Source organism: Giraffa tippelskirchi, chromosome 4, assembly GCF_054371585.1.
Source record: "Giraffa tippelskirchi isolate mGirTip1 chromosome 4, T2T-mGirTip1v1.2.pri, whole genome shotgun sequence".
Taxonomy (NCBI): domain Eukaryota; kingdom Metazoa; phylum Chordata; class Mammalia; order Artiodactyla; family Giraffidae; genus Giraffa; species Giraffa tippelskirchi.
The window spans coordinates 29,966,225-29,988,353 of record NC_137278.1 but is presented as its reverse complement, the minus strand read 5'-3'; the positions used below and the strand labels follow the sequence as shown (position 1 = coordinate 29,988,353).

General features: G+C 46.6%; 1 protein-coding gene and 1 long non-coding RNA gene across 2 annotated transcripts in view; one reads left to right on the top strand and one right to left on the bottom strand.

Annotated features, from left to right (window-relative positions):
• Positions 1-22,129, bottom strand: part of KLHL29 (kelch like family member 29) — a 327,064-nt gene that overhangs the window by 231,014 nt on the left and 73,921 nt on the right. Inside the window, exons 2-3 of the mRNA XM_081592608.1 lie at positions 9,784-9,940; positions 2,903-3,010 (exon numbers count right to left, since the gene is read on the bottom strand). The gene's annotated coding sequence lies outside the window, so the exon portion shown is untranslated. The remainder of the gene's footprint in view (positions 1-2,902; positions 3,011-9,783; positions 9,941-22,129) is intronic.
• Positions 1,799-3,677, top strand: LOC145546261 (uncharacterized). Its single transcript, XR_014082705.1, has 2 exons — positions 1,799-2,071; positions 2,889-3,677. It is a non-coding gene; the product is annotated as an uncharacterized LOC145546261 (long non-coding RNA).

Here is a 22,129-nt window from a genome sequence, read left to right as displayed (position 1 = left end):
ACAGAAGCCACAAATTCAGGAGCATCCTTCCATGGTTACTGGACAAACATTTGCATGGTTCTTTCCCATAGCAGGACTCTGGCAGGGCCTACTACCAGTCTATTTGGCATTTTCCTGCAAATCAATAAGAGGTGCCCTCCCTCTGAGCCCTCACAGTACACAACGAAGCTGGCAGAGTGCAGGCTGGGTGTCAACTCCCACACCCCCCGGGCCAGGTGCCTTCCCATAGGGCACAGACTCACAACTGTGAGTCATCAGCCCTGGTCTCTGGGGCAGGTGCAGTGTAAGGAAGGAGACAGGTCACCTGGAAAGTCAAACTTGGCCCCAAAAATAAACTCTGAGGTTTACAGATAAGCTATTTCTGGTCCAGGTGCTAAACGAGGTTTTGCAGCTGGAGAAACTGCTGTGTGCGCCCCGCCCCATCTCTATTAGCTAAGGGTAACTGCACCCACTGTGCGCATTCTATTCCTCAACAACAGCTCCAGAAACAGGGCTTCCACCCCTGGGGCATCGTCTGCCTTTGGCTGATGATAGTCGTTTGTTCAGCATAGGGCCAAGTCTCACAGGCCAAGGAGGGCAGACAAGGAGGGTGCAGCCACCAACCTGGTCACAGAGCTGCTCTGGTGGATGACCCCGTCAGTCCCTGGAGAGCTCTAGGAAGAGCTCTAGTAAGACTGGCTGCAATTCCCCACTATGGGATCACCGGCACCAAACGTTCTAGCCTGGTGCTTGTGGATAGGGGAGGGCGTCTGCAACGCTCTCTCCTGGGAGGTCCAATGGGGCAGGAGCTGTGCCCAGGGCGCAGTCAGGGAAAAGCAGGAAGCTTTCTATTCTGCTTGTTTTCACCTCACTGAGTTCAGAAAGGATCGAAGGTGACTTACAAGGATACTGTAAGACAAACAAGTGTAGGGGCAGGCAATGGCGCAAGGCACGCTGCCTCCATGAAACCACACGTAGGAAGTCCCATGCCTTTGCTACAAGTGGGTCACAGATTTGGCTCCGTGCTTGGTGGTGCCTCTGACCTTGGCTTCCTACTGGAATGGGCTGGGGTGTGTCACAAAATATGAACGCCTGGGTCTCAGCCCGAGAAATTTTGGTCTAATTGACCTGTTGTGTTGCCTGGATATTGGACCTGTAAAAAATCTTTCCCTAGATGATTTTAATATGCAACTGCATTTGAGAGCCACTGTTTAGACCTGAAAAAGGCAAACAAGGAGCTGATCTGTTATGACATGATCCAGTATGAGATACTATGGTGAAGACTCAGTAGACTATGTCTGCACTGAAATCAGAGGCACTTCTCCCAAGGGTCCCAGCCAAGGAGTCAGGGTGACAGGATGGACATTGACTGCCACAAAATCCTAAATGTGGGCATATCCATATGCCCCATAGGAAAAAAGATCTTGCGACAGCCTGTGTGTATTAGTCACTTAGTTGTGTCCAACTATTTGTGACTCTATGGACTGTAGCCCACCAGGCTCCTCTGTCCACGGAATTCTTCAGACAAGACTACTGGAGTGGGAAGCCATGCCCTCCTCCAGGGGCTCTTCCCAACCCAGGGATTGAATGCGGGTCTCCTGCGTCGCAGGCAAATTCTTTACCATCTGAGCCACCAGGAAAGTCTGCCTGTAGGGTTCATTAAAGCGTTTTGGGGTGGGGCAAGATGAATAGGGCTGATGTGTCATAGCCAAGGTACCCAGCTTTCAGAAACCTGGACCCAGGGGGTAGATTTTAGAGTAGCTGAAAGAGCAGATAAATTACACAACATCACACAGGAATTTTGTTTCGCCTAATCTAGGAGAAGGGGACAACAGAGGATGAGATAGTTGGATGGTATCACCAACTCAATGGACATGAGTTTGAGCAAACTCCAGGAGGTGAAGATGGTGAAGAATCTGCTTGTAATGTGGGAGACCCTGGTTTGATCCCTGGAAAGATGCGTTGGAGAAGGGAATGGCTACCCACTCCAGTTTTCCTGCCTGGAGAATCCCATGGACAGAGAAGCCTGGCGGACTACAACCCATGGGGTCACAAAGAGTTGGACACTACTGAGCATCTAACACACATACAAGTAAACTTTATAGCTTATTATAGCCATATGATATGAAGCCTTTAGAAATGCTGTAGAGGGACTTCCCTGGTGGCCCAGGGGTTGGAACTCCATGCTTCCAGTGCAGGGGTGCAGATTTGATCCCTGGTCAGGGAACTAGAATCCCACATGCCTCGGGGTGTGGCCCCAAAAAAGAAGATGGTATAGAATTATATTTAGTGGCTTGAAAAGGTACCTGGGACAGACTGTGAAGTCGACATAATGAATTACCAAGTAGTACACACCATGTGACCTCATCTGTGTGTGTACATGTGCCCGTGTACCCTCTATGTAAAGGAAAACAGCCAGGAAAGGGACACTGAGATGGTTATTTCTCAGGACTATGGTTATAAATAATTTATATGATTTTAGGTGCTATCTTTCAAAATATTTTTACAATGAACAAATACTATATTATTATTTATTTTAATATTAACAATATCAATAATATTTTAATGACATTTAACAATACTATTTTAATAACAAGAGAAAGCCAAATTAGAAAGGAAGAATTACAATTTTTGAGGAGCTTAAGAGTCACGTAGCTGCTGGCTGCCCCCAGACCCAAATTCCTATGGGGCCAGAGCCCCAGGTGAGTGATCGAGCGTGCCAGTCATGCTTGTGCTTTGATTCCAGAAGGGTGGGGGCCCAGGGGGCTAAGCTGGGCTCTGGGTACCAGTGAATCTCAGGTCTATGGTAAAAATCTCACGAACAATATGGCGAGAGGACCAGCTACATCTATTATACCTCACTTCCCCGAGGTAATCAATGTTAAAGAAAATGCCTTTCTGACTTCCAGGCGAGCTGACATACCTTGCACCGTCCGTCTCTGGCAAGCTCAGGATTCGTCCCCAGGATGCAAAACCCTCGATGGCCACCAACGCTTAGCACGACGTGAGCATCACCAGGAGGCCAGGCTGTCTACAAGGAACAAGAGAGGAGTGAGGGTGGGGTGGGGAAAGGATATCATCTTTTTCCAAAAGCTCTTTTTGGAATTCCAGCATCTTCGGTGGTCCCCACCCTAAATGGAAGCTTGTCCCTACCTTGGACTTCCTGGTGTGGATGACCACGCACAGGCCATGCCCAAACTCTGCCCTGGCCGCCAAGATAAGGGGGTCTGAGTGGGTAGCAGAGAACCCCAAGGGGCAGCAGATATGAGATCTCAGTTCCCCACTCTCAACGCACAAAGCTCTAATCCCCACAGCAAAGCCATAATCACTTAATAAGAACGAGAATCATGGCATTCCTTTCCATTTAATCCAAACCAAGAAATTCCAGAGATGGGAAAAAATAAAAAATGTACATCTTTAATCGAACGCTGAAAAGAGAACAGGACACAAACTTGAGGACCACCAAAACAAATCATTACTTTTAGACAATGGACCAGAAGACCTTGAGGAGGCAAATGATGGGTTCCCTGGAGAGAAGGTTTTTTATGAAATATATAGATTAATACCTCATAGAAAGAGACTATCCATTAAGGGGAGGCAGGGTTATTCCTAGTTTCCTCTTTCAAATATAATATATGTGAATTCCATCTTCACGACAGGCAACGTCACCTTCCACTGCAATAAATGCATGACTGTCATTACCTGGGGATCAATATATTTTTCTAAATTGAATATATCATTATCAATTGATTTTCCCTTTTCCTCTTAGCACTCCAGAGTCCCGGCTAGCTGGGGAAAGCTTTAATATGATACAAAGGATGTGGACAGGTAAATAAGTTATTGTAAACTAATTCCATCTTATGATGTGCTTCGCTCAGATGACACAATGGGTCTTTCTCTGAGCCTCTCACCTTAAGCTTTTTCAGCTGCTGTGGACAGACACGTGGGCCATATCAAATAGTCATTTTAAAGCTAAAAGTGACAAAAATAGTATTTTTTCTATATTATAGAATATTAGTATATTATATAGAATATTAGTATATAGAATAATAGTATATTTTTCTAAGGATAGTGTGTTCCCTTTAGGATTAAGAAATAACCTCTGTAGGGAAGCAAAGTAAGCCAAGGTCATCATTTAAGTCTGACATGGAGCCAAAGTCGTGAGCACATTTCCTCTACCAAGCTTCCGCGAAGCACACGGTTAAATCGAACCCTTTGGCCACAAAGTATCGACAGTACTGGTGACAACAAACGATCAATGTATTTCTGGGAAAGATCATTGGCAGATATGTGTTGGGGAAGAGAGAGGACTAGGGACAGCGGTCAGTCCGTTTTAAGATCCTTGAAGTTCTCATTCATTTATTTACCCATTCATTCAGTACATGTTAATGGAGTCCCTGTTATGTGTCAGGCAGTGTCTAGGCACTGGGAATACGAGTAAACAAAACAGAAGAAAAAAAATCCTGCCCTCCTGGAGCTCGTCTTCCAGTGGATGGAAACACAGAATAAACAATAAACTTGAGAAATAAGTGCAAATTGTACAGTAGACTAGAAGGCAGTCAGGACGGTTTGTGAGAGGAGAAGCGGAGCAGATGAGTGTGGGGTGTGGTACAGATTAGAGAGGGTGGTTGGGGTAACAGGCCCCGTGAGGATATGACATTGGAGCACTCTGGAAAGTGACGCAGGTCTGGGCTCTGCAGGTGTCCAGGGGAGGGGAGCATTCACAGCAGAGGAAGAGTCAGCGACTCGTGTTCCTGGATCTGCAAGGACCCTCCGCTGTGGCTGGACATGGGACAGCCACATAGGACATTCAGCTGGAGAGGTGAGAATTCGGTTTGTGTGGGGCCTTGCAGGCCACTGAAAGGGTGGGGGTGGTTTAGTTGCTAAGTTGTGTCCGACTCTTGCGACCCCATGGACTGTAACCTGCCAGGATCATCTGTCCATGGGATTTCAAGAATATTGGAACGGGTTGCCATTTTCTTCTCCAGAGGATCTTCCCTACCCAGGGACTGAACTCACATCTCCTGCATTGGCAAGTGGATTCTTTACCGCTGAGTCACTGTAAAGCCTACTAACTAACCGAGAGCCCAAGACCCTGACCACCAAGCTTTAGAAACAGCTCTCACTCTCGAGACAAACTCTTGGTTGCCAATGTCAGCTTAATTGGCTTCCCTTCTCTCCATCTCAGATGGCTTGACTCTCTGGGCTGTGCCAGACGGATACAGCAGCCCAGACAGGAGCCGAGGGGCAGTTCAGGGAGTGAGCCAGCAGTGCTGTCTACACTGTTCTGATGACAATGGCCTCTTCCTTCCTCCTTTGTGGTCCCTGGAGGCCAACTTCTAGAGGAGATAACTGAAACAAAGTTCTGAACAAAAATAAACCACATGCAAAGCGGAGTTCTCTGGGACTGTTCCCTAATGTGCTTATGAAAAGATCCTAACACGAGCTGACGTGTGAGATATCACAGGCTGTGCTGGGTATCTTCTGTTCTCTCTCCATCCATTTTGGTGTCCTGAGAGGCTCACCCAGTTAGCATGGAGAGCATCATTCCAGCTCTGAGACCCTGGGACTTCCGGTTATGTTCAGCCAATGCAGACACCAGCAGGAGACCCAGGATTGGGGTGGGGCTGGGTGTTTATTTCCCCTCTCTCCTTCTTTCTTGCAGAGTCTTCATGAGATGGCTGGGATCTTCTGCTGAAGGTCATGGCTCTGGCCAGTATTGAGGAGGACACAGGTCTCTCTCTGCCTTCCAGTAACAGCTCCCTCCCCTTGCCCTGATTATGAGCCCTGGGGTATTGCCCTGTTGCAGACTCTCTTCCTACTGTGTCTACACCTTTGTGAATAGCCCTTTCATTGAACTCTCTTCAGATTACACATTTGGATGTGTCTGTTTCCTGTCAAGACCCTAATGAATACATTCTCAGAGTTGGTTAGAAGCAGGACTGTGGAAATCAGACATCTGAATTAGAATTCTAACATGGCCCTTAGTTTTGTGACACCAGCTAAATTATTTAATTTCTATGAACTCTCGTTTCTCTTTATTAATGTATCAGAGAAACTGGTACATAATTATCATCCACAGCAAAAGCATCAGCATCTTGCTATTGCCATCACCTGCTCACAGTCCCGGGGCAAGTCACACCTCTGTCATGACATCTCTGCCCACCCCGACCAGAGGCCCCTCCCTTGAGGGGTTTCTAGCTGTTCTCAGCTCATATTTAGCATTAGTTGATGTCTCAGTAATTTCATCTCTTTCCTCTTCTTGCTCTTCTTTCTCCCACCCAACCACAAATCCTTGCATCCTGAGTATCCTGAGAACAGACATTATCTTAATGTCTGAATCTCTGGCCCGCAGCACCCATCACACGGGGGTGTGTATAGACCCTTCATTATTCACTATGTTTTCTTCTTAGAAAGCCTGTAAGTTCCATCCAACTACCTAAACATATTGTACTCTAATGAGATGCATGGTACTTAAAATGATTTTAAAATAAATGACTGCTGCTGCTGCTAAGTCACTTCAGTCGTGTCCGACTCTGTGCAACCCCATAGACAGCAGCCCACCAGGCTCCGCCGTCCCTGGGATTCTCCAGGCAAGAATACTGGAGTGGGTTGCCATTTCCTTCTCCAATGCATGAAAGTGAAAAGTGAAAGTGAAATCCCTCAGTCGTATCTGACTCTTAGTGACCCCATGGACTGCAGCCTACCAGGCTCCTCCGTCCATGGGATTTTCCACGCAAGAGTACTGGGGTGGGTTGCCATTGCCTTCTCCAAAATAAAATAAATGACTAGAAAACTGATTTCTAGTAACAATTTAATTCCCAAGATAACACTGTAAAATCTTCAGTTTCCAAAGATCATGGCCTGGGAAAATGAATCTCAGGAAAGAAACCAGGAATTCCATGGAACTAGGTACAAATTTTCATCCCCAAGGGAGATGAAGGTTTACCCTCTGGACTTGACTTCTGACCTCTCTGGTCAAACCAACCTTTTCTCTCCCACAAATCTCATCCTCAAAGGATAGCTTCCAGGCCTATGGAAAAGAAAATTTAAAAAGCCAAAGGATGAGGGACTTTTTTTTACTTAAGTTTTAAAAATAAGTAATAACTCAATGTCTGTGAAATTGGTCTTAAGTCCTTCACCTTCTCAAGGCCCTTACGAGATGCTAATTGAGTTTGACAGAGCATAAAGGCCAATATAAAACCAAGACCCATGGATGGGCTGTTTGGGTTACATAACTGTCTAAACGCTGGGAGATCCTCAAAATTAAACTCAGAGATATTTTTGAGACCCATTCTAACTCTAGGTCTATAAATAAGATGGTTCCTGACATGAACAAAATTGATAGCCAAGAGAATAATAAACAAAGGCCCTAGGATTTCATTTTTACTTCCCTATAAAAGATACCAATTTTTTGGAGAGAAGCTGCCTTAAGAGAGGAGAAACCAATTAGGGAGGCTCCCATTTGATGCAGGATCAGAGAGCAGCTCTGCCTGGGTCTTGACCACGCTACCCAATTACGACTCCAGCGTCCGGGCAGTTCACTACCCCTCAGCCAACCGGGAAACGAGGATTCTTCCTTGGAAGGAAAAGAACAAAGTAACTGGAGGCTGTAAACTAGAGCAAGAAAACCAGCTCCCACACCCACCCTCCCATCAGTCCTGGAGAAGGACCCTCGGGCACCCCTGGCACAGGCTTGGATGGCTGCTCTGAATGTATCCTGCAAGGGGAACACTCATTCACATTCTCCTTCATTTGAGAAGAGAGAAAAACAGGCCATCCATTAATAATATCAACCATGGTTCACCAAAGCTTGCAGGCATGCTGCCAATCCCCAAATAAACACTCTCTCTGAGTGTTTATCTGTCAGGTTCTCGACAGTTCATGGACTGAGGGGTCTGGAAGGCACTGCTTTTTCAAGGAGAGGATTAAGATGCAAAGATGCAGCACAATGCGGAGGCTTCTTGTTTCCATTAAGGAGCCAGAATTGGCCACTGACGAGACCCATTACGTATTCTCCACGATGGGGATGCATTGCCTGGCGAGTTATTCTGTGGGCACGTGTCCTTCAAAGAAAGACAGGATCTTCAGAGGCCATGACTCCTCACTGAAGGATAATAACAATATTTTCATAACATTTGATGTTTACAGTGTCTAGCTGTTCACATTTTATTGTGTACGTTTTAACAAGCTTATGAATATGTTACTATTAGTATTCCCATTTTATACAAGAGGAAACTGAGGCTCATGGAAAATAAGAATCCTCTAAAGTCACATAGCGAGTGGAAGCAGGAGGGAGCTAGAACTGGAGCTCTAGGTTTGTCCTCCCATCCCATGTCTTTGTTCTGAATTTCAGCCCACTTGTTCCTGGGACCCCAATCAATGAGGAGCCTAAAGTTGTTTTGTGTTTTCTCTGGAGTCATCACCCTGGGCTGAATAAAAGCACAGGTGTCAATGGACATCACATTCCAATCAGGTCCTGGTGAGCCCAAACCAACCCCATGACCCGACTGGCCTCTCCCCCGACCCCCGTTGCCAGCTTGTCGGCCAACCCCAGATGCTCCGAGGGGGTCAGTTTCTCAAGTGACCCCCCTCACCCTGCACAGACCCTTCCCACAGCAGAGAAATCACAGACGCGTCCCCCCACCCCCTCACCCCCTCGCCTCCAACCCCAGTCAATAGGAAGGTAGCTCACCTGGATTCTTGCTACTATTAACTCAGTTAACCTTTTTCATTGTCACCCTCCCCCATCCCAAAGAGGAAATTTAAATTCTTTCCTATGAGAGAAATTCCATTCTAAGGAGGCGAATGCTGTTGGGCAGGGTGGCGTTTGGTGGCTCACAACCACTGCACTGAGGTTTTCTTGCAGCTTCCACTCCAGCAGTCGACCCCCACTCCCACCCCCGCCCCGCCACCAGCCCATCTGATACTGCACCGACCCCCACACCTGCTACTGCCAGACCCTCATCTCAGGGCCCAGCACTGCCACCTGCCCTGTCTCTGCTCAGAACAGTTCTCTCCAGTCTCCATCATGGCTACCTGGGGTGAGGCCTCCCCTTCTCACACCTGGATCATAACAACAGCACCCCCCCCCCCCGCGACACGGCTCTGTCGCCAGAGGGACTGTGCTCAACCTCAAACAGGTCACACTCCTCCCCAGGCAGCGGCCCTCCATGGCAGGGGCCCTGGAGAACCCAGGCCAGTCTGGATTCCTCCCAGTGTCCTGCTGTGTCCAGCCTCATGTCCTCGATGGCACCAGCTCTCCTCCACCACTGTGACCAGAACCACATCTGCTCCTCCTTCCTGGCCCTCCTCCTCCTGCCTTCATTCACCCCTTCTCCTGAAAACTCTCCAGTAGGTCTTCTGCACTCTCTGGAGAACAGACCCTCCTGGGGTGAATTACTGGGAAAGTTAGATAAGAACTCGGTGTCACCAATGGAGGCTTCTCAACAGCCCCTCTTCTGTCCTGCTTGGCTGGCTTGGGCAAGGAGGATGGGGAGATGGGGACAACGGGGAGCCCAGGCACTTGCCACAACAGGGCTCTGCCAGAAACCCAGACTGAAACGTTTCAGAAAAAGAAAGTGGCAAATCAACTGCTCCCACATGAACTACTTTCTCGTTGCATGGCTGACCCGCTTCAATTAACTAGGACTCCCTAAGTCAGCCTCACCACTCAGAGCGCCCCACAAGTTAATAGAGGTTTTCCTGTGCCTGGATCCAGGACCAGGATGACCATGCATTTCTGGAGGGCTGCAAGCTGGAGAGAAGGGCAGAGGTGCCAGCAAACCTGTTCCACCGACTCACCTGCCGCGGCGGGAAGCTGCGGCCAAAACGTGTGGCACCTGGCACGTAGTAGATGCTCAGTAAGGCTCTGCTGAAGGAGGGAGAACGCCTCCAAGACTTGACTCATTTTCTACAATTTTGCTTCGAACATCTGGACATTCACACCACAGCTTCATGACTGGAATACAAACCAGTTTGAGAAAATAATCAGACGTGGCTTCCAGATTTCACTCTTGTAAACCAGGCCTGCATCCTCCCTTTAAATTGCAATAATTCCTTCCCAGATGTTGCTTCTCCTTCAGACCCATAAATTGAAGCTTTTCATGATGACGCTTCACATTTGCCTGGTGCCGTGGGCTCGGTGGAGTGTTCTCTGCATCTTCTCTCCCTCATTAGACGGCCACGCAGACCCCAGGGGAGGCAGGGCAGGGGCTGGCATCCTAATTCAGAGACAGGAAGGCCAGCTGCTGGTGTTGCTGAGCTGGATCGCAGTGCGAATGGGTGTTCCCCTCCTTCCTGGCGCTGAGAGATGGGGTCCTCTCCTTGCCAGCTCCGTCCGGGTGGCCAGGTGGGTGGGTCATCTGTGGAGGCTCCACCTGCATGGCCACGCTGCCCATCTGAGAACTCTGACTCACATGTGAACAAGGCTCTTCCCTTGGTTCCCCCTGCACTCCCAGGGCCAGGCTGTAACATTTGAACAAGACTTATCTTGAGTCTTGGGGAGTAAAACAGAATCATAGGCCAGGAGGGGGTTGAGAGCAGGGGAAAGAGGAAGTAGAATTTGTCCTGATAAGCTGGCCACCACCCCCCCCAGCTGTTCTCCAGGAGGGTCCATCCTGGCTATGTGGGGTGACCCCCATCTTAGCACCAACCACACTGAAATTCACACCCAAGGAAGAGCCCACCTCAAGTCTGGACCCACAATAGAGCCCAGAGAGACTGGGATTTCCCCCTTCCCTCCCACCTTCTCTGTTCCAGTTTCTTCTCTGAGGCTTGTCCCTTTCATGGTGGCAGACTCTGGGGCTGTCTGCTTCAATGCTTCAGGGGAGCCTTTGACCTGTGTTCAAGGCACTCAAGTAGCTACCACATCAGCCCTCTATCAGGCCCACAGCTGTACACATCGGGAGGTGGAGACAGCCATGGGGACAGGAGACACAACTACCAAGGAGGTTCATGGGTCCAGTGTCTGCTCACTGCCAGGGTTTGGACTGAGCCTGTCCTGGCTGACACCACAGCTGCCAGGGTCAAGGTCACTCAGCATCTGCTGAACCTTTGGATCTTGGCCTCTTGACAGCTTTAGAGAGAAGGGATGGGGAAAAGCAGCTTCACAGAGTAAGACAAGGTAAGCTTTCAGACTCGGTGGGTTTTGATTTTCTGGTGGAGTTGCAGAGAGGTTCTGGAGCCCCTTCTCCTGAGATTGAACCCTGCAGCCTCACTCATGGCCTACACGGCACAATCCGAGCCTCACCTTGGATTTTCATCTTAGACCCCGACACACCTGGTTCAGGGTTGGCTCAGCCTGTGGGGTGGTCGAGAGCATGGGATATTTATAGTTTGAGAGACCTGGATCTAAATCTCTAATTAGACCTGGGTCTAAATGGCAGACTCTCCACCACACTCCCACCCTCTGCCCCAATCTCCTCCCTGTCCAAAGGGGATGCCGTTATTGAACATCCATGGTTGTTCTGAGAGTTAAATATTTGGGTGTAAGAAAGGCACTTGGCATAGCCCATGGCACACATTAACTGGTGGCTCTAACATTGTTATTACCATGCCTGCCAACTGAAGCACAGAACAGGTATTGCTGGGGGAGGTGGTGCATTTTTTCCCATCACCTCTCCGTGGAGGTGAGCACGCAGAGGACAAATGGATGGGGAGGGATCTTCCTTGGGAGCTAGTGGACCAATGGGCTGACCACGTATGTAGTTTTCCTGGGTGTATCTGATGCTGGTCAGCTACCACTTCCCGCTCCCTTCACTGCATCTCCCTGAATTTCCTCCAGGAGGACACTTTCAGCCCTTAGCAGCCCCTCATCCTCCTCCCCAGCAACTACTAGATGCCAGGCCTGAGGACAGACGCGTTCATGACTTCAACCCCTACTTGTTCCACCTTTTCTCTGAATCCAAGCCATAGGGCCAGCGGCTGAAAACCCCTTCCCAGCCCCAAGTGGATCTGAGAGGCGTCACTTCCTCACCCAGCAGAAAATGATTTTATTTGAGTAGACCTGAGCCTTGTTTCTCTACTCTCAGAGAGGAAAAAAAAATTGTGAAAGAAAAGTCTTTGGAGATTACAGTACTTTTTACCCAGATATGATGAGTTATCCATTTAAAAATAAACCACAGACAGGCAAGTTTCTCCATACCCAGGCAAAAGCAGTCATTACCAGGAATTTCTGTAAGTTCTCTGCTTTTCTTGGCCAATATAGAAACAGCCTAGGAACTGAAAATAGAATTAGAAGCTAATTCTGTTTTCCTGGTCTCTACCAAAGTGTACAGGCAAGTGGGTTGATCGCACCAGAGTTTCATGTTCCATCTGAAAAAACAAGGAATCACGGCTCACCAAACTCATGGCACTTCTGCAAATGAACCCAGCAACCGATGAGTCCGGCCAGAGCCCACAGCCATCAATACAAATGCACCAAATCACTGGGCCACAGCCTGGCATGGCTTGCTGTCCAGATACGGGAAGGAAACCAAAGGTAAGAGCCGGTGTGTGACAAGCTCAAGGTTACACAGCTGATTAGCAGGAGAGCTGGGACAACAACATTTGCTTCTAAACTCCCCGGCCACTGCTCTTTTTTTCCCCACTCAGTCATCTCTCCACAGTTTAACTGTAACTGAAGCTGCCAGGAAAGTCCCCTAGAAAGGTTAAACAACTTATCCCAACCCAGTCTTCCTTCCTGCAGAAAGTCCCCCCACCCCCAACCCCTGTCCTCGCTTTCCAGCGAGCAGTAAATCAAACATTCCCTGCTGCATTATTTTTCAAGCTTGATGTTTCTAAATCCAAAGACATCTATAAATAATATATACTCATTTATATGTACATTTAAAAGATAAAAAAAAAATGTAACAAAGATACCTGTAGATTTTTCTAAATACTAATGGGCTACTTAAAACACAGTGGAAGCGAATGGCTAATGAGCACAGATAACCTCATACCTGAATTTCCCTCCACCCCATCTTGGGCCTGTACCCAATGGGGGAGCCTCTGTTCTGAACCCACTCCATTCACTGCTTTTCTCCCACGGTCACATTTAGCCATCTGCTGCTTCTTTTATATGTGGGACTGTGTATTTTTTTTTTTTTCTCTTCAGTTTTATATGAAACATTTAGCAATGAAGTAGCAAATAAAAATACTGCATATCATCTAGAATTCATAGAAAATTGTGGTTGGCTTTAATGCATCTAAAGGTTGATAAAAAGAAACACATAGATGCTTCTTAAGACTGTTTATATTTTATTCCACATTACACACATCTCACTCCATTGAGAAAATTTACAAATTGATGTGGTTCTCTGTCACAAGCTGGCATGGCAAGGATTACCTTGTCTAGGGAACACTTTTCCCTTGGAACACAACATACTCACCTTGCAATTACCCCAGCAGACAGTTCAGTTCAGTTCAGTTGTTCAGTCATGTCCAACTCTTTGTGATCCCATGAACCGCAGCACGCCAGGCCTCCCTGTCCATCACCAACACCCTAAGTCCACCCAAACCCATGCCCATCGAGTCAGTGATGCCACCCAGCCATCTCATCCTCTGTCTTCCCCTTCTCCTCCTGCCCTCAATCTTTCCCAGCATCAGGGTCTTTTCCAATGAGTCAGCTCTTCGCATCAGGTGGCGAAAGTATTGGAGTCTCAGCTTCAGCATCAGTCCTTCCAGCAGACAGAAATGGTGCAAATAATCCATCAGGGGTCACATCAGTCTTTGGAAGGAAGGGTTTCTGTACTTTTTTTCCCCTAAAAGGTGCACTCTCAGCATTGTCTGGCTACCCCATCTTCTGCCCTGCTGGGCATCTCTGGTCTTTACTCCTGACTGAGGATGTGGTTAGAGCACCATCACCTCTCAGACAGACACTCAGGTCAGCAAGGAGCTGGCAGACTCGGTGTCTACTCCACCACTCACTCACATGCAGAAACAGGGGCGGTTCCGGGGCTGCAGACAGTGAGGGCTAAGTTAACTCTGCTGGTGGGGCTGAAGGTGGTCAGAGGAGGGAGACTTCTTGGGGTACAGGAAGCTCCTTGCCAGGCCCTAATCTAGATCCTGAAGGATAAGCACACCTAAAAGATCAACCTGAAGACATTCAGAATGACAAGCATCTTAGTTTGAGTTCCCCTCCAAAGCGGCCCTTGAAACAGCAGCTTGGATGCAAGTAGGTTTTTTTTTGAGTTGATCCAAGGAATCACCACAAGGAAGTAGGGATGTGAGGTAGGAGATAGGGAAAAGTCAGTCGAGGAAGCATCAACCAGTGGGTTCCGCCTGGGCAGCTAGGGCTCATTCCTACTGAGGATGCTCCAAGAGGCTGGGGAGAACCCATCTTAAAGTTGTCCTCCCAAGAGACAAAGGAGGAAGCTGTGGTGTTTATTCATCATCTCCCACCTCTCATTGGCTGACAAGTGCTTTCTTTAAAAAAATTAATTTATTTATTTTAATTGGAGGCTAATTACTTTATTGTGGTGGTTTTTTGCCATACATCAACATGAATCAGCCACAGGTGCACATGTGTCCCCCATCTTGAACCCCCCTCCCACCTCCTTCTCCATCCCATCCCTCAGGGTTGTCCAGTGCACCGGCTTTGAGTGCCTTGTTTCATGCATCAAATCTGGGCTGGTGATCTGTTCCACATATGGTAATACACAGGTTTCAATGCTATTCTCTCAAATCACCCCACCCTTGCCATCTCCCACAGAGTCCAAAAGTCTGTTCTTTACATCTGTGTCTCTTTCGCTCTCTCACATATAGGGTCACTGTTACTATCTTTCTAAATTCCATATATATGCATTAATATACTGTATTGGTGTTTTTCTTTCTGACTTACTTCACCCTGTATAATAGGCTCCAATTTCATCCACCTCATTAGAACTGATTCAAAAGCGTTCTTTTTAATAGCTGAGTAGTATTGACAAGCGCCTTTGAGACATCAATCCCCGAAGACTTCCAGCCTGCCCCATGAATGGGCTGTGCACCCCCACCCAGAGAGAGGAAGGAAGCAGGAACTGTCAACAGATGATCCCCAGGGTGGGGAATGCGCTGGGCACCAACACCCTCTCTTAGGGCAAGTAAGTGGGAGTGCTCATCAGCTCCTGAGGGCTGTGGGTGACCGCAGCCCCAGCACCTTGCCTTGGGCCCTGGGACTTCTCCTTCTGAGTGAGAGGGAGACACACATTGTTCGCCACCATAGGAGACCTTGAGTTTGCTCATCCCTACAGCCCATGCCCTGTCAAATGTGTTTGTAATGGGATCATCTGCTATCTGTCGGCTGCGCAGCAACCATGTATGAAAAATAGCATCGAGGAGCAAATTAAGTGATCTGTCTGCAAGCAGCCTGTTTAGACGAGGAAGGGCTGCCGTTGACAAATCTATTAAAATTATACATAAATTATCTAAGAGCACATAGATTCATGCTATGAGGACATGAATGAGGACATCGATTATGGGCATTTAAAATACAACTTGGATGAAATCATCGTGTCTCACTTGAATGGGGTAATAATAATTAAGAGAAGAGGGAGAAATAAATTATATCCATCACTTTCCTGATTAAAAAAAAAAGTTCAGAATTTTCATTTTTCAGGAGGGTGATGCTTTGAAACATGAAGACTTCTGGGTGCTGCCAGCTTAATGGACAGAGAGATCCAGCGAGGCATCTGTGTGTTCAGTCACACAGTCGTGTATGACTCAGTGTGACCCCCATCGACTGTGGCCCGCCAGGCTCCTCTGTCCGTGGAATTTTTCAGGCAAGAATACTGGAGTGGGTTTCCATTTCCTTCTCCAGGGGATCTTCCCAACCCAGGGATCAAACCTGTGTCTCCTGCATTTACAGGCAGTCTTTACCACTGAGTCACTGGGGAAGCCGGAGAGCGCTCTGGATGCTCTGCAAATGGGAAGGCGGAGGGCCAGGGGGCCTAGGTGTGCCTCTCTTGGGAAGTAGAACTCAGATAGTGCTTTGAGGCAAGTGGTTTACTTGGAGAGTGAGGTGAGAAAGCTCAGGCCGGTGAGTGGGGAACTGAGACAGGTAAGTGAAGGAAACCAACAGAGGTTGCCCTAGATAAGCAGCATGCCACTGGGCCAGTGTCTCTGGGGACCTCTGGGAGGAAGGAGAAGGACACTTCTCAGAGTTACCCCACCTGGGGTATGAGGAAGCTGGAGCTTCTGCAGCCAACCCGAAGTTCTCATCGGCTGAGAGCTCTTGTCAGCGAATTCACTCCCAGGCACTTCAGGGCGGTCCCTCTAGGCCAGCTAAGGCTCTGGGGGCAGCAGGCTAGGGAGGACTCTGGGAAAATAAGCCTCCAACATGTGCAAACATACTGTGCTGGAAACTCATAACCTCTGATTACTTGGATGGAATTCAATTTGCCACTTTCAAAAGTCTAACAAAAACAGACCCCCCCCCACTTTCATGTAATCACTGAATAATATTATAATCATTCTTCATGGAAATTGCATTATTTCCCTGATGGAAGCCTAGGCTTTGAACCTCTCAGGGCTTCACCCACTACATTACTTTTCAGAATATGAAGTAGCAGGTTCCAATTATCTGAAAAAAAAAAAAGTTTAAAACAGTCACAGCACAATACATAGTGTGATCCAGACGGAGAGAATATACATTCTCTAGGACAGGCAACTTGATTAGTGCCTGTGACTGTTAAACACATTTCAGGTAATATACTGATAATGGACATTAATAGTAGCAATAGTGCTGAAGTGCTGGAATATAATGATTTCTGATTATATTACTATTTCCTTTTGTGGAACACAGTGCATATTTCCAAACGACTCTATGTTCATTAAACCACACAAAAGCCCAGCGGCAGGTCGGCAGAAAGGTGGCCAGAAGGGGCTTGCAGTTACCGGTGTTTGGGAAGTGGGGAAAGATGGTGGCCAGAGTTCTTGGGGGGGCCGAGTGGACTCAGCACCATTTTCTGTGCTCTGGATTCATTGCACGTGTCCACCTACGTGGACAGACATTAACTACTCAACAGCCAGTAAAGAAACCCTCCTGTGTGCAATGTAATAAGCTGATGAGTGTTAGAGGAGAATTTAGAAGTTAAAACATTTTGTCTACGCCCAAATATATGACCGCTTTTCCCTTGAATCTCCCATTATCCCTCAGAAAAAAGGGTAAGTCATAATGGAAAAGAATATAAAAATAATATGTATATATGTACAGTCACTTTGTTGTACAGCAGAAATTAACACAACACTGTAAATCAACTGCACTTCAATAAAAGGGTGTGGTATCATATATTAAATTATTAAATATTCTAAATTCAATATTACTGAATTTAATTCAATATATGTATTACATATATTAAATTCAATATATCCAATATACAATTTGATGGATTCTGTATCTGTAAAAACTCTCATCTCTCAGATGTACTCTCCCACCTGATTTAGTTAACACAGATGTGGTAATTATTCTTGGGATTTTGACTTCATAATTTTAGTGTTTGGATGTTGTTTCAAACAAGACTTTTAAAAGTCACTTTAAACAGAAACCCAACAATGGTTAATTGCTGCAAGAGATCATGAATAGTCACCTATAAGGTAAATGAAAAAGAAAAAAGCAAACTGCCTCAACTTATGGGAATTGGGATCTGTGACTTGGATAAAATTTTGAAGGAAGGCATAATCCATTGATTATAAAAGTGCTGTCTTAAAAATGTAGATGTAAGTGAGGCTCATGAGCTCTGGAAAACTGTCAGAGGACTTGAAAAGCTACTCTAGGCTAGGGATAAACAAAATACACTGGGAACAGAAGATACTCTGCAGTGGAAACTGCACCTGACAGGTTTGGAGAATGACTCATCTAATAAAAGTGGGAGAAAGTAGTATTTAAAAATTAACAGTTTACTTATTTTGTGATTTTAAAGATGTGTAACTAAAGTAATTAATTACATATTATAAGTAAACAGTTTGTTGTTTCATTTATACTGTATTCCAAAAATATCCATATATTCAGGTCGACTAAAATTTTTTTTGGAGCCCTTTTGTTTGGGAATGTGGGGAACTGTGTTACATTTGGGTGCAAAGTTAGTTTCCTTAGCACCATAGGTGTACAGTTGTCCTACTGGCAAAGCCATGGTTTACTCTACAACGCAAACCCACTTAGAGACATGAGCAGGTCTTTCTTGCAACAACCCTTTCACTGGATGGGAAATCTGAAGCCTAGAGAATTTTCTGTCCTACCACAGAATCCTTAAAGGAAGAAGTGAAACATAGAAGGAGGCCTGAAAATAAGAACATGGCTTTTTAAAAACTGAAGTTAGTTGATTTATAATATTGTGTTAGTTTCAGGTATACAATAAAATGACTCAGTAATATATATATATATTTTCAGATTTATCATTATAGGTTTTTACAAGATGTGGAATATAGTTTCCTGTGCTATACAGTAAATCCTTGTTGCTTGTCTATTTTATATGTAATAGTGTATATCTGTTCATCCTATGCTCTTAATTTATCCCTCTTCTCCCTCTCCTTTGGTAACCATAAGTTTGTTTTCTATGTCTATGAATCTGTTGTTTTGTAAATAGTACTTTTTAGATTCCACATATACGTGATACCATAAACATTTGCCTTTCTCTGTCTGGCTTACTTTGCTCAGTATGAAATCTCTAGGTCTATCCATGTTGGGCTGCCGTCTGTGGGGTCGCAGAGTCGGACACGACTGAAGCGACTTAGCAGCAGCAGCAGCATCCATGTTGCTGCAAATGGCAACATTTCATTCTTTTTTATGGCTGAATAGTATTCCGTTGTGTGTAATGGAATATACATATCTATATACACACATATATACATACAGACCCACACTCACCCCCCACACACACACGCATATATATATACACACCACATCTTCTTTATCCATTCATCTGTTGATGGATACTTAGGTTGCTTCCAAGTCTTGGCTGTTGTAAGTAACGCTGCTTTGAACATTGGGATGCATGTATCTTTTCGAATTAGAGTTTTTGTCTTTTCCAGAAACATGCCCAGGAGTAGGATTGTTGGATCATATGTGGCTATATTTTTAGCTTTTTAAGGAACCTCCATACTGTTTTCCATAGTGGTTTAGCCAGTTTAACATTCCCACCAACAGTGCAGGAGGAGAACAGGGCTGCTCGCATGAACACACCATGCGACAGCGGACGGCCTAGACTTTGCATCTGTCAGCTGGGGATAATTTGGGGCTGTGAACTCACCGGTCAGAGCCAACCTCAAGAATCCCCTGGTAGCAGGTTATTTCTCTACACTGACCCCTGCCCACTCTTCTGGCGGGTATTCCTTCTGGATCCCAGGCTAGTTTGCTTTTCTTCAGCCCTGCCAGAACGCTGCCATTGCTTTAAAAAAATGAAGACACTTTTATTGAAAAGCGCATGTAAACATGAAAATCCACCTCCAGTCTTCTTTCCAGATGGGAAGAGCCCTGCTGACAGGTGCCAGGTGGGAGTGCTCTGGTCCCACCTCTGTCTGGGAGCACTCCCTGCCCCCTGGCTGGCAAACCCAGCCTCCAGCTCTTTCTGTCAGTCCTGGGCCAGGGGCTGTTACATTAGATCATCCCTCCTAGTGGGAGGAGGAAAAGGAAAGGAAAGTGAAGTCACTCAGTCGTGTCCGACTCTTTGCGACCCCATGGATGGTAGCCTACCAGGGTTCTCCGTCCATGGGATTCTCCAGGCAAGAGTACTGGAGTGGGTTGCCATTTCCTTCTCCAGGGGATCTTTCTGACCCAGCGGTCGAACCTAGGTCTCCCTCATTGCAGGCAGACCCTTTACCATCTGAACCACCAGGGAAGCCCAGATAATGGGAGGAGGAGCCACTGTAATTAAAACCCAGGAAAGCAAGATCTGTGCTGGCTAGTGATGTGGCTTTGGGTCCTGAGACGTACTTTAAATTTTATAAGTCATGCAAATCCACTTTCCCCCTCCCTACCCCCAGCAAAAATAGAGGAGAAAAGGTGAATTTGATAGTGAGGCAGGGTGTCCTAATAGGGAAGCTACATGAGGTCACTGGGGTCCACTTAGAGGTCTCAGGCAGCAAAGAGTGAATACAATTTTCCAGAAGCAAGTGTTTCTCTTTCCATGGGGGCATTTTAGCCACAGTCGCTAAAAAATGAACAGCTCCATGAAAACTCCTATTCAGGAAGAATTAAACTGGCTACTTTGATTCCACACTCCTCAAAGCTGCAGGTGTGGAACTTTTGGTGCAGCTGCAGGGAGAGCTGGAACATATGAATTATGAACTGAGACCCTGTGGACGCTCCAATCTGGTTGGAGAGCCCAGACACAAAGTGGGAGGTGGGAAAAACCACAGGCTGTCTCAGGCTTGTGCACAAGCTCAGTCTCAGTCAAGGAATGCCTCCCCATTCATCAGCGTTTTGACCTTCTGCCTCAGTCTCCTCAGCTGTATAATGGGTACACAAGCAGCTACCCATAGGGCTGCTGGGAGATTAAACGAAGTGTTCAAAAAAGTACTCAGAAGCCTACTGACACACAGTAGGTTCTTAATAAATGTTAGCACTTATTGTTTGCTCTTGTCTGTCCCCCAAATGATCTTCCTAAGACCCAAATCTGGTTTCCTCTCATTGAAAACCCTTTAGAGGTTTCCTACTGAATAGACAAAACCCCCAAAATCCTCGGTAAGGTAACTGTGGCCTCAGCCCTACTCTATTGACTTCAGCCTTTCTGGCCATGGTGCCCCCATACTGCATTACTGGAAGTTTCCAAGCAGGAACCTTGCCCCCTCATGTCTGTCCCTCACCTCCTGCCTTGCCAGCTCCACGGTGGTGCCTACGAACCTATCCTCTGAGCTCCTGCAGTTACCATTTACTGAGGTGCTTTTCACTCTATTCACATTTTGGGCTGGATACTAATTTGAGGGACGGGGGACTGTCCTGTGCACTAGAGGACATTTAGCAGCATCCTTGGCCCCACCCACCAGGTGCTGGTAGCATTCCTAGATTTCCTCTCACATGCCCACCCCAATTTATGACAACAAAATATATCTCCAGACATTGCTCAGTGTCCCTCAGGCAAGGGAAGGGATAAAATTATCCTTGGTTGATAACAACTGCACGAAACTATAAGGCTCTTGAACACACATACTCTAACTTACTCATCTCTCTATCAGTGGACCTTGTCCCGTACTTGACAGATAGTAAGTGCTCAACAAATGCCTGTGGAAAAGCAAAGAAGGAAATAAAATGAATTTGGTGCTCGTGACATAGTAAATATCTCCACTAAGGATGAGATGAGAATGTTGGATCAAATAATGAATCAACAAATGAGATAGATACAAGTTTGGTTAGTGACTAAGTACACAGAAGGTGTGTTGAACCAATAAGTCCATCTCATCATTTATCATCTTATAAAAAAATTTCAGCTTCCCACCTCCATCCCCTTCTGGATTCTCCTCTACCTGTCCTGCTCAGCTTCCCTGCATCCCAGTGAAAATTCTTCAGGGGTTTCCTGGGCCTCCTGTCTAGTAGCTCACCTCCCATTCCTTCTTCAGCTCACTCCTCAGTCCATCACTGCCCCTCAGGTTCTCCTATTAAGATCACCAATGATATGTGTTTGCATGCTGAGTCACTATAATTGTGTCTGACTTTTTGCAAACCTATGGGCCACAGCCCGCCACGCTCCTCTGTCCATGAGTTTCTCCAGGAAAGAATACCAGAGTGGGTTGCCATACCCTCCTGCAGAGGATCTTCCTTGACCCAGGGATCGAACCTGTGTCTCTTATGTCTCCTGCACTGGCAGGCGGGGACTTTCCTAGAGCCACCAGGGACGCCCCCACCAATATATACTACTTGTGCTGAATGCATTGGAAGGTTTCTACTTTTCATCCTGTTTGCCATCCCAGAAGATTTCCATACTGATGATCATTCCTTAAAAGCAAGGATGACAACCATGATATAAACTACTGGGATGGCACAGGCACTGGCTATGTGGATGCACTGACCTGTCAGAATAGTCTCTGGGCATCAGTGGTCAGTCTGTGTGTACAAGCTGAACCCAAAGCTTGCTTAAAAACTTCCTTCCCAATCTCATACATTCCCCCCTATTCCCTTGGTTGCTGTTTCATTCTATTTTGCAGGAACACTTCTCTCTCTCTGGCTATTAAATATCAGAGTTCCTTGAGGATTTTCTCT